This window comes from Labrus mixtus, chromosome 1 (assembly GCF_963584025.1).
Source record: "Labrus mixtus chromosome 1, fLabMix1.1, whole genome shotgun sequence".
Taxonomy (NCBI): domain Eukaryota; kingdom Metazoa; phylum Chordata; class Actinopteri; order Labriformes; family Labridae; genus Labrus; species Labrus mixtus.
The window spans coordinates 6,984,076-7,001,437 of record NC_083612.1 but is presented as its reverse complement, the minus strand read 5'-3'; the positions used below and the strand labels follow the sequence as shown (position 1 = coordinate 7,001,437).

Below are 17,362 nucleotides of genomic sequence, written 5' to 3'. Positions count from 1 at the left end.
GTATGACCATTTAGCAATGCTGTATAAAAATTGTAAAGTATGGATTATTAGCAGTTTTCAAACATGCACTCCTGAAAATAACTGGATACCTGAGATTCTCCTGACCTCACAGCGGGAGACTTTCCCTGTCAGCAGGGCTTTAAATTAACACCCGCCATCCGGCCAATTGGGGGTAAAAATTTACTTTGGCAGGAAACATTGTAGGGTTACCCGCCATTTTGGCTGGTGATGAATGAAGCAAATATCACTGCGTCTGTTTGAATCGGCAGGCTGCAGAAATGACGCGACAAGTCGGTGTTGCCAGATTGGGCAAATTTGGCTGGTAGAAAATCTGGTTGGCTGGTATCTTTAAAAATCTACTAGCCGTGTTGGCTGGTGATCAAAAAATGTAAATTTAAAGCCCTGCCTGTCGGACGGGGAGTAAAAAAAAAAGACAGGGAAGTAATGGACGGAGCAACAGAGTCCTCTATACCACCCTATGAGAATATTTGTCTTTCTATCAATGCTGCGTGTAGTTGAACAGAATCTCAATGTGAACTAAAGAGTGGAGAAGAACATCCTGGAGAACAGGAAACATAATGCAGCAGGTTCATTAGAGCACGGAGATGGTAGAGGTGGCGTGCAGACAGTCTATGGTCGTGCAGCGATCACAGGGAATAAACGTCACCACCCCCCTCCCACTCGCTCCAGGTGAATTCTCCTGATTATATCCTGCTGCGTTCTCACATCAGCTCACTCTGACTTTCTGCAGAATAAATACGAGGAGGCTGGAGGAGAAACTCCAGGTGATTTCAGAGTGCGTTCAGATATGCAGCTCCTCCTGGAAATAGTTTTTCTTTTTTTTTCGTTTTCTGCAAGTGTGAAAGCTGTAATTGTGTCTTTAAAATCTTTGGATTACAGAAAAATCATAAGTAATGACTCTTAAAGCACAACTACGGAGCCCCTAAAGGGACATGGAGTGAAAAAATATGGGTTTTTTTGTGCGACAGAAACCAACCCGTGCTCACATGAGAAAGTTTTATGTTCATATGAAACTCCTTGAGATATGACAGAGATTGCAAATGATCATCATGCAACACTTCCTAGTGATAGCCAGAAACGTTCTCATTTGCATTTTCTCGTCACTTTCATGTGAAGTCTTCTGTAGTACAACAAAATAACCTCAAGATTTCCACCTGGGACAGAATATCACACTTCCTCTCGTCTGTGTTCAGCATCTTTTTCATTAAGTTTCTCAGTTCCTTTTCATGTAAATCACCTTCTCCATCATCACAAACTCGTCCGCCCACTTTAATCTCCTCTCAGAGTAAAGTGCTCCTCCTCTGGTGCTCCGATCGCTCCCTCATTAATGCCCTCCCTCGACTCCTTCCTGTCCGTCTCTGACTCACCTCTCGCAGCTCGATGCACAAATACTCATTTTCATTTCTCTCCCGGTGTTGTTTGTACTCTGCTCTCCTATCCATGCTCCCGCAGACCCTCAGAGGCAATCTGTTTACTCTCCATCCCAGCTGTTGGGGGTTCGGACACGCATTGAGAGCTCTTCATCTCGGAGCTAAAGAGGCCCAGAGGTTACACAAACTATGGCAGGAAGCTGCGGGCTGAGCTGCAGTCGAGGACACCTGAGAGCCGATTGAAGAGCAGAGCTTATCTGGAGGGAAGGACACACGCAGGATCATCAACTTATTTATGTTTCAGGAGTGCAACATTTGTCATTACTGAGCAGGATCTCACCGGGAATATAATCGTATCACTACGAGGCAGAGGTTTATTTGAGAACCGGGGTCACAATCAGACAAACTGAAATCATGACATAACAACTTTGGGTTCTGTGTCATAGCCAAGCACCCACCTTTTATGATTTAACAAAATAATAATAAAATAATAATAATAATAATAAAAAATAAAATAAAATAAAAACTGCAGTTCCTCCAGTGTCCACTAGAGTCTGTCTCCTACAGTGAGTTAATCCCCATAGGACCCCATGTTAAAATGTCCAACTTTACAGCAGAAATACACACCTTTACAGCCTGGTTCAAAAACAGTTTTAGTCTCTATCTGTGAATTCTCGCGACGATCTTACAGGGGATACATTTTTATACAACCCTGTTTAAAGCTGGCTACACACAAAACGATTGTAAGCCCTATTCTGGGCCAGATTTCCTGAGAGGGAGCCTCGATAGGGAGCCGATTCCAGATTGGGCCGCCTCTTACGAAATACCCGAAAATATCCTTTAAGAGCGAGCAGACCGGGAATCGTCACCAACTGGATGTTGTGTTCTTTTACAGCTCACACAACATAGCTTGAACACAAGGGTAAACTAGTTAATTTATCAGCTAAAGAATTAGCTACAGGTGTTAAAGACACAGACCATATAATATTTAAATGCATCAAAATTTTTTGACACCTTTTGCATCCATCCATCTGCAGAGATTTATCGGTGTTACTAAGGCTCTCCTGTTTCAGTCAGAGAAATACTGGAGCCGGCGCTACAAAGGGATATTTTCCAGAGATTAAAAGAAGAAGAAAAGCTGATTAAGCTTAATGTACCTCGCAGTGTATTCATCACCTAAACTTCAGTGTGTATGAGATGAAATAGAAAGCAGTGACCCTCCATGATGAGGTCATGCTGTGAGAACAGAACGTTTACAGACGGACAACAACAAATGAAAAAACAATAATGGAACCATTCAGCCGATGAAACGAGAGATAAGTGAGCTTTATGTGGCAGAACGAAGACTAATCAGCTAAAACAAAATAAAACCGAAGTAAATTAAAATCAAATCAGAGTATATTTACACACATGGATCCAACGCTTCATTATTTCTCCAGTCTGTTATTGCTTTCCCTTCACAGCTGCACATTAAAGGAGCAATATGCAACTCTGACACCTAGTGTTTAAAATGGGTACTGCAGTCTAAATTCTAAACATTGGACAGAGCTGTCTCCCCCCCTCCCCCCCTCCTCTCTAGAGTCGATGCTCACGCAGGTTGGACACTGAAGCTTCAGTGTTTATCCAGCTCTGCATCGGTCTGTAAACCACGTTTCTGCTCATGGAGCTTATTAGAAACATGCAGAGGCTTTTTAGGTCGGGTACAATCACTTCTATCTGAACCACTTCTCTTGCCCGCTTCCATCACTGCAACACCTGTTGGTTTGACCTGATAACTGCTCTCACATCTGGCAAACCGAGGGGCGTCCAAAACGGCCGTGTGGGGGTGCCTTAAAAGCGCCTACCTTCTCTGGTCCAAACAAATCCAGAGCATTCAGGACCAGAATCTAAAGTTAGAAGGAGGACATACTGACTGCTGCATTGTTGTCAGAGAAGCCAGCACTTCAACATGTTTCCTTAATGTCTGATCATATAGTAAGGTCACTTTATAATATCAGTCACTACACATCTTACATATCGGAGCCTTTAAGCTGCTCCACCTCAGAACTTAAATATTACATACAGGGTCATGTACTGCGGTGGAGAACAGGTATGCTCTGTGTAGATGTCTAACAGCAGACTCATTGTCTATCTCCTGCTGTCACACCATCTAATACATCAGAAAACAGACTGCAGCTTGAATAATCCAACCAGCTCCTCTCCGGGTCGGTGCAGCCGCGCAGCAATAATCCACACTGACAGGAAGTGCATGCAGGAAAGAAGTGAGACTCGCATTAAAACACGCAGGCACATTAAATCCATTCACCAGTCGCTGTATTTCAATAATAAAAAAGCTTGTGGAGTCGTGTTGATTGTTTGATGGTTAACTTATTCTGGATCTCCTGATGTGACATGCAAAATGTTTCAAGGAAAACAAAGAGCGCGACAGTGAAAAGCACTCTGAGGTTTAAACAAGACTGCCAGTCATTTCCCAAGTGACCCGCTGTCCAAATCGATTCTTCTCTCTCACTCTGTCATCCGGTTTTTAGTGACTGTGCAGCGGCAGAGCAGCTGAGGTAAAAGTTTAGGGGGAACTCTGCGAGCTGCGAGATGTCAGATCAGGATAAAAACCAGCAGCATGCTGACGTTAACAAAAACACAAGCAGAGAACATCTACATGAGAATGTTATTTCTGCTCTGACTTCTCGTCTTTGTGAGAGGAACAATTAAGAATTCAAAATTACATGTAGTCAGGGATCCCTCCTTTAAGTCGACAATTAAGCCTAAACTCCAGCAGATGCGCGTTCAGTCGGTCTCCGCCCTCCACAGCAGATACACAAAGCTTCTACTTTTGCCGGATTTTCAGTACCCGAGTACTCTTGAGTACGTTCACAGTCGGATACAGCAGGGGGCAGTATGCGCATTGTTGGTTTGCAAATCCGCCAAAAAGCATAAAGAAGAAGACACAACCATGGCAACCACTCGCGGGTTGAGTCCATCCTTCTAACTGTGGATGTTTTGGTTATTTTCTGAGACGCCAACAAAGACCTTCTTCATACGTCCACATCTACTGTGCAGCTCAGATGTTGAAATGCGCCGTGTTACAGCTGTTGAGAATTACATCATAGCGGTCCACCTTCTTGTTTGAACGCGGTTGCGCGCCATGGACTGTACTGGAGTACACATGAATCGTGCCCCAGACCACTGGCACCCGAGAACGGTATGTTTGTGTTCACACTGATCAAATGAACAGGATTTTGGGGTATAGTGTGAATCCACCCTAAAGCTCTCTTTGCAAATCTGGCACCACAAGCGTAGCTAGATCTATTAGGTTGACACACACTGATGATGTCATTTACCCTGCATACATTATGAGATCTGTGTCTCACAGTGGGGATGGAATAACCTAATCACAGTCTGTAGGAGGCTTAAAACTCTGAGCAGGGTAAAACTTTTTGTAATTTCCCGTCTGACACATCGTGGTGTCTCTGTAAGAGGGAGAAAGATGGAGAAAAGTGAGACGCAGTAAACAAATCTGCTGCAAGGAATTAATGCTGCACTCAGCTTTTCACACGAAAACAGAACTGTTGTTCAACCCTGACTCCTTCCCTCCCCTCCCTCTCTCTCGCTCCTCTCTTGTGGAGAGAGCGAGGTGTGAAGTGGATGTGAATGTCAGATTTTCATTTCTGGAAAGTTACAGAAACTGCCGGACAAAGCTCTCCCGTTTCTGACGTCGTGAAGGTGTGGAGGGGAGGGAGGGGAGGGAGGGGAGGGAGGGGGGGGGAGGGGGGGGAGGGCGGTGTGTGCTGCTGTTCGACCATCCGACAAGCACTTCAGAAGACGCACTCTGGCAGATAAATCCCCCTCCAGGCTCCCCAAGCTCTCTCCAAGAACTCTGTGTTTCTTGTGTCTCTGTAGTCTAAAGGCAGTGAATCATACAGATGAGACTCCGCCAACACACTCACGCTGCTGAACTTTGCCGTACGAACCAAAAGTTAAAGATAAAGTTGTGTTTGGAATGAAAAAAAAAAAAAAAGAACTGAAAGTTTCTCTCCTTTCACACAGCTGACTGATCGCTGCTCCATGAAGGCGTGCGCAGCTCACCGAGGCGTTAATATCATTCTGCATGAACGGGAAGATCGCGCTTTAATTTCAAGCACACCTGCTGTTCTCACGTTGCTTGCTCAAGTTAGACGCGGTAAATCGCCATGGTTACACAAAGCTATTTCCTGATATACTGGAAAACAAAGCTGTGTCATTCGGAGGCATTCGCAGCTTGGTTTACTTTAATCAGCAGATGACGAGGACTCTGCATGATTCATGTCACGTCTGGAGTCCGAATACTTTGAACTTTGTCTCTGAACGGTTTTCACACTCTGCTTCTGTCGCTCCCCTTCAACTCTTCCCGCTATTCTACTTTGAATGCTAATTTTTGCCCGTCTTTTGGTCGGAAACTGGTTGATATTTAAAAAACACTTAAAGAGGACATATTATCCCTCTTCTCCACCTTTTCAAACAGTCCCCCTGTGGTCTAAATGAAACATCTGTGCTGTGCTTTGGTCAAAATATAACATGAATCAAGCACCAGAGGAGGTTTGTGACCCTGTATAAACCAGCTCTCTCAGAACACTCCGTTTTGGTGTGTGTGTCTCTTTAAATGAAATGACCCCCCCCCCTGAGTTTTCCAGGTAGACATCACTCCTCTGTAGCGAGAATAAAAATGGCCGACCTGCTCAAAAGTTTTGTTCTAGGCTGGGGGTGGAGTCAATGGGTGGAGGGGAGGGGATTTTTTTTTACTAGAATCCCACTGTGACATCACAAGGAGAGCAAATTTGAAACGGAGCATTTTTCTCTGTGTTGTAAGACTTACACAGACCGCAAACAAAAGACTGGATGGGTTTATTTCACATTTTGTGGGTCAGTAGACACTCAGGTTACCCAAATAAATGTTCAAAAACACTGTAGAAGTGGATTTTTCATAATATGTCCCCTTTAATAATCCACGACCGAGTGAAGTGAGCGCGCTCACGGGGGTGACGACAGTGTCGCTGTCAAGAGTGGCCGCCTTTCATCTGCGACAGACACAAAGGAGATGATCTCGCAAGAATCGCTGTCATCTAACGCTCAGTCTTTAAAGGCACAGTATGTAAATCCCACCACCAGGCGGCTCTCAATCAAGACAACAACAAAAGATGACATTGAGGCTGGCGGGGAATCATGGGAGTGATTCTCTCCGCTTCTCGCCCAACACCCGGGATGAAAATGAGCTACGCGCTGACCGTAGTAAACAAGGTTTTTTTCCCTCTATTTAGAGACGGGACAGCGGATAGAGTCAGAAATCGGAGAGAGAGAGAGAGAGAGAGAGAGAGAGAGAGAGAGACTTGCAGGCGAGGAGTCACATGCCCGATCCGAATCCAGACCGCTCACCTTGAGGACTCCAACCTCGGTACATGGAACACGCGCATCAACCACTAGTCTTCCTGCGCCACCTTTACATCACATCACGTTTTTATCAGAGCAGCACATACAGCAACAGTACGGCAGCTTTCAGAAGCAGCTCCCGCTTCCTCATGCAGCAGTCTTTGACGTAAAACATCCGGTGTTTCCACGGCAACGGTAAACAGTTTGTGTCTGTCATGGCGGCCACCGTCTGCCAAGACGTAAGATTAAGGATTCCTCTCATTTCGATGTTAACGTGTCAAATTCAACATATTGGATGTTTAAAACGGGTCTACAAACATCACTACCGGAAGTTTAACCACATCGTTACAGGAGAAAATCAGAGTTTAGGAGCTTTTATTGGAGCCCGGGTTCCTTCTGTGGATATAAAAGAGCAAACTCATGAAAATGGCTTCACACGAGGTCATGATTGGATCGTTTTCTGCAGCTGAAAAAACGACTGAAGGGAAACGTTTGTTTTCATCTAAAAGGACCTCTGACTATCTCAGACTCATAAACATTGAACCCCTCCTCCTCCAGTGAACACCCCGATGTGACGCTCCGTTTAAACGCTGATCGATAACAGCTCAGCCATCAAACACGCATCCACACGACGAGCTGTTATGGGACTGTTTACGAGAGCTGCTTTAAAAAGCATCATTTCACCTCTAACGTTCGCGTTTAACGGCCAGAAGGAGCGTTAAAACCTCCTGAAAGGTTTCCATGTAAAGCCTGAGAAGTCTGACCACAGCGCTTTATCTCCTCTTCTTCTTCTTCTTCTTCTTCTTCTTCTTCTTCTTTTCTCTTCCTCCCATGAGGCCTGTTCTGCTCTTTATGTTCAGGACAAAGTCGCCGCGTTTACACGACCTCCAGGACCCCCGAGCACGCTGCAGAAAATAAAACACCAGTCGGACAAAGTGAGGCAGTGGTTAGAGTAAAAAGGAAGAGGGCAGAAAGGTGGGGTTTGAAAGGGGAACAGAGCGCTTGTTGTCAGCTTATGTAAAGGTACAGGCCTCCATTGGACCTGGTTTAGTGAACCAGAGGGTGGACAGGAGGAGGACGAGGTCGCACGGTGCAGCCTTCTGCATGAGCGCTCCGCTTCACAACACATTTGGAAACTCTCTCAGGTGGAGAGTTCATCTGTGTGTGTGTGTGTGTGTGTGTGTAGTTTGAAAGAAAACATGTCCCCCCCCCCCAAAAAAAAATAAAAGTAGACTGAATTCACTCTGTTTCTCGCCCAAAGTACTCGTCCTTTCAATAATTCATTGCCAAATGGGATCCTGGGAAGATGGAGCCGCAGATAAGTTGGAAAGAGAGTCCCCTTCTCCAAGAAACACTCAGAGCACTTTTTTTTTTAGAAAGCTCTTTCTTCTCTGCAGGACAACAAGATGTAAACAGAAAAATACTTCTAATGTGTCCTAAAAACAGTCTGAGAGGGGAGACATCTTTAAAGGAGCAGTCAGTGAGATGTGTAGTGAGTGAACTCATAAAGGTATCTTACTATATGATCAGACATTCAGGAAACATGTTATGTTGAAGTGCTGTCTTCTCTGACAACAATGCAGCAGTCAGTATGTCCTCCTTCTAACTTTAGATTCTGGTCCTGAATGCTCTGGATTTGGACCAGAGAAGGTAGGCGGTTTTAAGACACCCCCACACGGCCGTTTTGGACGCCCCTCGGTTTGCCAGATATGAGAGCAGTTATCAGGTCAAACCAACAGGTGTTGCAGCGATGGAAGCGGGCAAGAGAAGTGGTTCAGATAGAAGTGATTGCATGCTGATACTTCTTTTCTCCCTGCAGCTCTAAGCTCTCTCTCCACACTTTTCAAGTACTGACTCCATTTGTTCGAATGCAAACGTTTTAAGTGCGTTCCTCTGAAAGTCAGACTTCTTATTCAAACCTCATGGAGCTTCTTTTTTTTTCCCCTTAAATAACCAGCAGACAAACTGTCATCCTGCAGAAGTATCTTCATGGTTTAGGGAAATGTGCAGGGATGAACGTTACAGCATTTTTCACGTCTTCAGATTATTTCGGTGTTTGAAAAGTTTGCAGCAGTGGAGATAAAGCCTCATAAACCAAAGAACCCTCCAGACACATTTTTCTTTATTTAAATCAAAATAAAATGAGCTCCAGTGGGTTTTTTTAGTTTCGCTAAATATGCACAAAGAAATGACAAAAACAAAGAGAGGGGGAACTCACCAGACACCAGTGTGTGAAGTTTTTCATCGCATGTCCAACCCTCGAAGGGACAGACTGGGACCAGGACCGGCATCTACACTGGGGGTGATCAGCGAACTGTACTGGTCACTCAAGGTGGCAGGGGAAGGTTTCCTCCCGCGCAGCTCGGTTAAGGCGGTTGTCACGGCGATTGCCTCACTGACGTCGGTCGTTTTTACCGTGTTAAATGGTTGGCTGGTTTTGGTTTGTCTTTGACCTTTCCTCCGTGGGCGACTGGAAATGGACCCCTGCAGTGTGTGTGCAAAATGCAGCATTTTCATTGGCTGGTACTTTTCAAAGGAAGCTGTAACTCTTTGAAGAGTTTAAGTCACGGCAGCTGGTCGACCTGTGGTTACGCAGCAGTTCCTGTTAGCATGATAAGCTAGCTTTAACGATATGTATTGACATTTAAAGAGACACACCAGTGTTGCAAGCGCGGTGTGTTGTTCTGGTTGGTTAAATACAAGGGACAGGGACTTTTCAAAACCGGGACATGTTAGTGATGATTACAATCAAACCGGGACGCCTGGTCAGCCTGCTGCGACAACGACCCACACCCCGGAGAAGTGGAAGAAAATGGATCGATGGATGGATACCAACGGAGGGACTAAACCTCTCCATGCTGCACGAGGAAGAAACTCCAGGTAGTGGGCAATTTTTTTATGGGTGTGTGTGGGTGACGCAGGGTGGGTCGTGTCCTGTGAGGTCACTGTGAGGTCACTGTGAGGTCACCTGGACCTTCTTTATTATGATTTTCAGATGACTAAAAATGTGGAAATGCAGGACGTTAATGAGCTCACCGGGTTTGACAGATCAATAGTTGATCAATGAGAGCGAGTAAAACGCCTAACAGAGCGAGGAGGGAAAGCTTTAGCCAGCGTTCATTCACCGCTGACTTGTTACCTTGGATGGACACGGCCGCAGGATTCAGCAGACGGAGAGAACAGACCGGACTCAGAGAACAACACAGACAGAGAGAGAGAGAGAGAGAGGAGGCTGTAAGAGACGCTGAACTGTAGTGAACGAGCCTCATCCTGACAGTAAAGAAGTCAGGAGGTCTGGTGAGCAACAGACTGGATCACACACACACACACACACACACACACACACACACACACACACACGCACACACACACACACACACACACACACACACACACACACACACACATGCACTTCAGAGTGATTTAATGCGAACTGTCAGATCACTGGAGCCTCACTGGCAGAAAGCCCTCACCTGAGCTCCAGGAGAGAAAACATACACAAACACACACAAACACACACAAATTACATCTGCAGAGTTAATCTGAACAGATCTGTACTCCTGGAGTCACCTCCTCCACTTCAGTTTATTTATCGCCAAAGAAAATATCTTCCAAACAAGCCACCCCTGAAGCATCCGTTAACATCCATAGAATGTAAATATTAAATGTTTGAAGCCCGAGTGGACGTCACCCGTCTGTTCCTGCAGGGGGGCTTTGGCGTCTTATCGATGGCGCTCTCCATTCTGGAAATGCTGTCTCAGTCTAACCTTCAGTCACCCTAACGACAGGCTGAGAGCGGGAGCTGAGGCGAGACTTTTGGAGCATTAAAGGCTTTATATGCGATTTTTCACACTTAAATATAATATAAATCAAGTATATCCTCTGAAAATAACTCTGTGAGTCATGACTGTCTACAATGGGTGTAACACCCGAGTCCCACTGTCTGTGATGTTTTCAGAGTTTTTTTTCTGTTTGTTGACATCGCCGGCCCGACGGCTGACTCCTCCCCTCGCGTATAAAAGTTGTTTAATTGAGGGAATAGAGAAAAGAAGAATAACATACTGTACTCACTGCTTAACTGTGTTTCTAGATCACGCTCATTTCGGGTAAATTTACATGCAGTGTGAAGATACGAGCATAATAAAGATCGCTAGCATTAGCATGCTAACCCACAATGCACCGCGAGTTGTTTTGGTTTCATGCTGGTGCTCAAGGGCGACATCTGCTGGATCAAAAAAATATATAAAGCCTTTAAGGCAATCTGGCTTTAAATTGATGTAGAAGAAACCTCTGGCATTGAACATTTAAGCTAATGATGAGGTGCAAAAAAGAAAATTGCAGTTCTTCAAGTGGCCACTTGATGCTGGCAGCATAAGACCCCGTGTCCACCTGTGTGTGTGTGTGTGTGTGTGTGTGTGTGTGTGTGCTTTTATGTAAAGTCCTGCCTCTTACGCAGGACATGACGGCGGGGGCAGTCTGCCTGAAATTTTCTAGAAATGTTCAGAAGTGAATGTGTAAAGTCGGCTTTAGTTTGTTAAATTCACAGCTTTGCTACCCGTCAATATTCACACCCAGTGAGAAAGAAGAAAAAAAGCAAATTCAGCAGCTAATGAATTAGCCACCAGTTGACGACTGACTCTCTGCTAACCCCTCACTCCTCTTAAGCTCCACCCTGTCCTCCAAATGTGATCACTTCTGGCTGCAGGAAACCAACATGGCTGCAGCCAAATTGCCAAACTTGAGGCGCTTATTTCGCAGATGATAAAAAAAAAAACTGACGGGTGACGTCACTTTGCCCGCCTCCTTTTTTTTTAAACAGTCTATGAAGTTAAGACCACTTTACACTAAATGACTGCTATCACAGCAGCGCTCCCCAACTCCATCAAGACTCTCAGGATTTTATTCCGACTTGAGAAATGTGTCTGCGACTTTGAAATCATTTGAAGAGTCGGTATAGTGTCAGGCCAATCAAATCGAAGAAGTCCTTTAAAGCATCCTCCTGTTGCTGCATTAGTTCGTCTTATCGTTCTTCTTCTGTTCCCCCCCCCCCCCCCCCCCTCTCTTCATATCTCCTCCTCTCACTGTCTGCCCGGGTGTGTTTTTTTTTTTTTTTTTTAATGAATTACTTCCTGACGACAGCATGCTGATTACAATGCATGTCTGAGCACCTGTAAATCTCCTCACAGCGACGTGAGCGAAATCCAATTAGAGAGCGAGGACGAACAGCTATTAGGTTAATGGATGTGTGTGTGTGTGTGTGTGTGTGTGTGCGGTTACAGACTGAAGGTGACTGAGACGGAGTGGAGGATGACGGGTGTAAAGAAACAAAGTGAACGTGAGACGATCGGATCATAAATGATGTCACTCATATTTCACTGAAATGTTCCCTCATGATTTAAGTTCTTTAATTATCTGAATGGAATCGAACAGACACGAGTCACCGTTGTAAAGTTTATCTGTTGTTATTGGATTGGGTGGTGATGTGGTGGTTAGCGTTTTGACTTGTGGTTCAACCGTCTGTTAGCGTTCTTTGTTTTGAATTTGATAGATGGGATGGAAGGCAATAAACTCTCAGCCCGCTGTCAAGAAACCAATGTCACCCGTCTGTCCCTGCAGGGGGCGCTGGAGTCCCATCGATGGCGGTCTCCATGCTGGAAATGCTGTCTCAGTCTAACTTTCAGTCAACCTAACGACAGGCTGAGAGCTGGAGCTGAGGCGGGTTTTAAACCTCCTGACAAACCGTTACACCGCGCCCGCCTGTCAATCAGGTCAGCTACACGCCTTATTGTGAATAACTCTTATCCTTCATCAAATCAAAACTGATGAGTCATCAAAACATTCACCCCCCGTACAGTGTGTGTCGATCGAGACATGAGCTAATCAGACCTGTTTGTTTTTTTGAACCAGGCTGTAAACATGTTAATCTCTGCTGTAAAAACAGGCTTTTTAGAATGAGTGTGTATGTGACTTCCTGTGCTTCTGCAGCTCAGCCTCTAGTGGACACTTGAGGAACTGCAGGATTTTGCACTTCAGCGTCGGCTTCATTTTGTCAACTCCAGAGGTTTGCTACTTGGTTTTGCCTTTTAGATTTTGGTGCATTTATTACAAATGTTCCCTGCTTAAATATGTGGAACATTTTGGAGATGCAAGCGGCGAGCAGGACATGAAAAGCCGTATCAGAGTTGGCAGATGGAGCTGAGCTTACTGCGGAAAAACCACTCGGGGTCTGGCAGGAGAAACTCTGGGTTAGGGCCGAGCGGAAAATTCAGCTGTTTGCATTCACACATGCAGCTCCCCCTGGAAAAATGTGTGGGTGGAAACGTTCACCTGACAGAGCCGCTGAACTCAAGTTTAGAGGATGACCCAAATAATTAACACTACGCTTCATCGTCATATTTGCATTTCAATAATGTAGCATGCTTTTTGTAGAACATAAATAAATAAGAATCAGGAGACCTGGTTTGCTTTCAGATTCCCTGGTCATGATGCTATAAAAGTCTGCAGCTCTGGCCTGTAAATCAGCCTCCTGAGAGCGACAGAGAGAGAGAGAGAGAGAGAGAGAGAGCTGGAATCACATTTAGACTAAACTTAGACAAACAACCCTGATAAAAACAGATTCATTGAATTCCCAGAATTAGACTTCAACATCCTGAAAACACACAGATTCTCTTTATCACATTTAAATGAGATTTTCAGACACAAAGAGCCAGAAATATCTGCAGCTACAGTCGCAGCCTCTTAGCAAAGAGGCTGGCATTTAATTACCAACACCCACTATTTGATAAACACTTGTTTCTTCTCGTGTAATGAGAAAATGGAGTTGTTTAAATAAGCACAGAGCGACCACAGCAAAGCGAAACATAATGAGAAGAGAAGAGACGCATCATTAATCTCCATCCAGTTACCGTCCCCTGCTTTGGGGGAGCGAGTGAAGCGCAGAAAAACGCTGAAGTTACTGCGCCGAGAGAAACATACATACACACAGTACGTCTCTACACGCAGAGACGACCCGTGTTTTAAAACCACCTGATGGAAAACAAGTTAAATCCGCCTCTCTTTGGGAGTAATGAGCAGGAATGAGGTGTTGGTGATTACATGCTGGGGGTCAAGAGAAAGTCAGGCGATGATTCAACTCGCTGACGTTTGTCATCATCGAGAGAGAAAACAGGGAGGTGAGGGGGAGGGGAGGGGAGGGGAGGGGGGAGAGCGAGTCGATCTGAGCCTGCATTCTGACTCTAAAAAAAAAATAAAATAAAAAAAAACCCCCGGAGCTGCCTCCCCATTTTGGGAGACTTTGAAGGCGAGACTTCTTGGAAATGGCTCCGGCTTTGATGCAAAGCTCTGTGGATTTGTGTCAAATTGGGCCTCGGTGATGCAGCTCCTCGCAGGCGTCCATCATACACACACACACACACACACACACACACACACACACACACACACACAAACTCCAGGATGTGCGATCGCTCATATCCGATGCTCTAATGACTGAAATGTGGTTTATCCTCCTCTGAAGCGCAGTTTAGTCTGAAAGAGGCCTCGGAGGAGAGGAGAAGCCGACAGACGTAGACACTCGGTGGGGGGTGGGGGGGGGGGGGAGAGGAATAAAAGCAGGGCTGGCTGAGGTCACATGGAGCTTTAACACACACACACACACACACACACACACACACACACACACAGAGCTGTAGCGTTATGATGGCATGTCCTATTAGCTCAGCTGTAGGGGAAGTGTGTCTCCTCGCTCTTAAGGGCCTCGGCTCCCAGAGGAGAGACAACGCTGTACTGAACTCCTTCACTACCGAGGAGAGGAGAGAGTTTTGGGAGGGGGGGCGGGAACATGAAGGAAACAGCCTTTGTTGTGACGTGACAGAAGAAGAGCAGCATGCATCCTGTTTGGGTGAAACAGACGGCTGAATGATATCAGTTATCAGTCCGCAGAATTACATTTATCTTTCATCGATCTCTGCATGATGTTTGATGAAATATTTTATCTTAAAGGGGACATATTATGAAGAATCCACTTGTACAGTGTTTTTGAACATAATTTATATTTGGGTAACCTGAGTGTCTACTGACCCACAAAATGTGAAATAAACTCATCCAGTCCTTTGTTTGTGGTCTGCATAAATCTTACAACACAGAGAAAAATGCTCCGTCTCAAATGTGCTCTCCTTGTGATGTCACAGTGGGATCCTGGTAAAAAAAAATCCCCTCCCCTCCCCTGGTATCTCCACCCATGGACTCCACGCCCAGCCTAGAACAAAACTTTTACACAGGTCTGCCATTTTTATTCTTGCTACAGAGGAGTGATGTCTACGGGGAAAACTCGGGGGGGGGCTCATTGCATTTAAAGAGACACACACACCAAAACGGAGCGTTCTGAGAGAGCTGGTTTATACAGGGTCACAAACCTCCTCTGCTGCTTGATTCATGTTATATTTTGACCAAAGCACAGCACAGATGTTTCATTTAGACCACAGGGGGACTGTTTGAAAAGGTGGAGAAGGGGGATAATATGTCCTCTTTAATGGATTACACATTTAAATCTGAAGGTGAGTACTGCAGTTGTACGTCTCCTCCAACAAGACGAGCTGCGCTGTACATTCATCTTTTTAGGAGCTACGACCCTCTGCGTTCTTTGCAGATTTGTTAGTGTTAAACAATGGATCTGGCAGTTAAATCTGCGATTATAAAGCTTTGAGCAGAGAGGACAAATACTCTGTTTTCTCACCAAACAGAAATGTTAGCTTCAGTAAAGGTGGAGGTCAGATTGTAACTGTCAGATGCATTACGGTTGTTCGGTGCACCTGTGCGCTTTGCTTCCTGCCGCCCGTCACCACTGTCCTCCCTCATGTCTTGTAGTTTTTGTAGTCACACACGACTTCCTCCAGACCCTTTCATGGCATAATCACCAAGATTTAAAAATCCTAAATATCAAAAATATTTGCTATAAATGAGGATGTCCTCGACGATCTCCGAGCAGATCGGGGACGTTAAGAGATAACCTGGGAGGATAAACGGTTCAGAGCGACCTCGAGTCGGGAACGACCCCGGTCATTGTCAGGAAGGAGGAATCGAACCTCAAATAGGCCCCATTACTCTGCAGCTTGAGCGAGGCTTTGAAGGAAAGGAACAAATGGGATAACCCTTTTCTAAGCGCGGCCGTGGTCAAGAGTTCAGCGCGCGTCCTCCACATGTCGGCCTGATGGCAGCGTGTGATTCACTTTGTGTGTGTGGGAGAGAGAGAGAGAGAGTGACAGAAAGATTGCTTGATAAGCGGAGCGGAGATATGAAGGTTCCATTTTCATCCAATTTTCCTTCCTCCCCTGCTCCAGACGTCATTTCCCTCATTACACCGCCCCATCCAGAGCTTTATATAAACACATCAGCCGCTCACATCCAAGGAGATAGCGATGACACGCCGCGGTGAGTCACTGCGTTTGAGGCGTCTATCATTCAGAGTCTGATCTGACATCAGCTCGGGGATCAGCCGGAGGAGCCTTGACTTCTGAGTGACTCTGCAGGAACTAATCCTGATATCATTTAGGGGGAAAGTCAGACATTTTGGCAAATACGGCATCATCCTCAGAGGCAGAGGACAGGCAGGGGAGAACTTTTATCTTTAATCTGTGTCCCTGTGCGTGTCAGTCAAGGGCAAAATTACAATTTATTTAGCAATAACTACTTAAAATGAACTTTTTCCAATTTAAAAACTTCAGTAAAAGTCCTAATCCTAACACTCTTAAGGCTTTCACACTCCTGATAACTTGCAGGAGGAGCTGTATGTGTGAACGCAAAGAGCTGAATTTTTCTCCTGCCAGCCCCCGAGTATTTGTTCTGCAGAAAGACTGAAACGATAAAGTGACCTTACATGCTATGTTGAAGTGCTGGCTTCTCTGACAACAATGCAGCAGCCAGTATGTCCTCCTTCTAACTTTAGATTCTGGTCCTGAATGCTCTGGATTTGTTTGGACCAGAGAAGGTAGGTGGTTTTAAGACACCCCCCCACACGGCTGTTTTGGACGCCCCTCGGTTTGCCAGATATGAGAGCAGTTATCAGGTCAACAGGTGTTTGCAGCGATGGAAGCGGGCAAGAGAAGTGGTTCAGATAGAAGTGATTGTACCCGACCTAAAAAGCCTCTGCATGTTTCTAATAAGCTCCACGAGCAGAAACGTGCTCAAACTAGGATCAATGTTGGAGATGCTTTTGAAAAATGGAGAGAGGTTAGAACACAGAAAGGTTTACAGACCGATGCAGAGCTGGATAAACACTGACGCTTCAGTGTCGACCACATGGCGACCTGAGTGAGTATCGACTCTAGAGAGGGGGGGGGGGGGAGACAGCTCTCTACAATGTTTAGAATTTAGACTGCAGTACCCATTTTAAACACTAGGTGTCAGAGCTACATATTGCTCCTTTAAGTACATAAATAAAGTGTTGGGCGTCTTTGTTGGATCTATATTTAGAAGAAAAACGAAGTGAAGCTGGACAGAGTTATTAAACACAGTTATGCTTCTGAGTAATGAGTTTCAGATTCTTTGGAACTTGCCCAACCCAGATCTGGATT

At 45.4% G+C, this 17,362-nt stretch overlaps 1 protein-coding gene across 11 annotated transcripts in view; it reads right to left on the bottom strand.

The window, feature by feature from the left end:
- Positions 1–17,362, bottom strand: part of LOC132980801 (serine/threonine-protein kinase BRSK2-like) — a 575,981-nt gene that overhangs the window by 319,604 nt on the left and 239,015 nt on the right. For 10 of the 11 annotated variants that reach the window (XR_009674205.1, XR_009674375.1, XR_009674427.1 and 7 more), the window contains one exon: positions 17,111–17,197. The exons of the other annotated variant lie outside the window; for it this stretch is intronic. The gene's annotated coding sequence lies outside the window, so the exon portion shown is untranslated. Of the gene's footprint in view, positions 1–17,110; positions 17,198–17,362 lie in introns of those variants that run through there. 11 annotated transcript variants of the gene reach the window in all.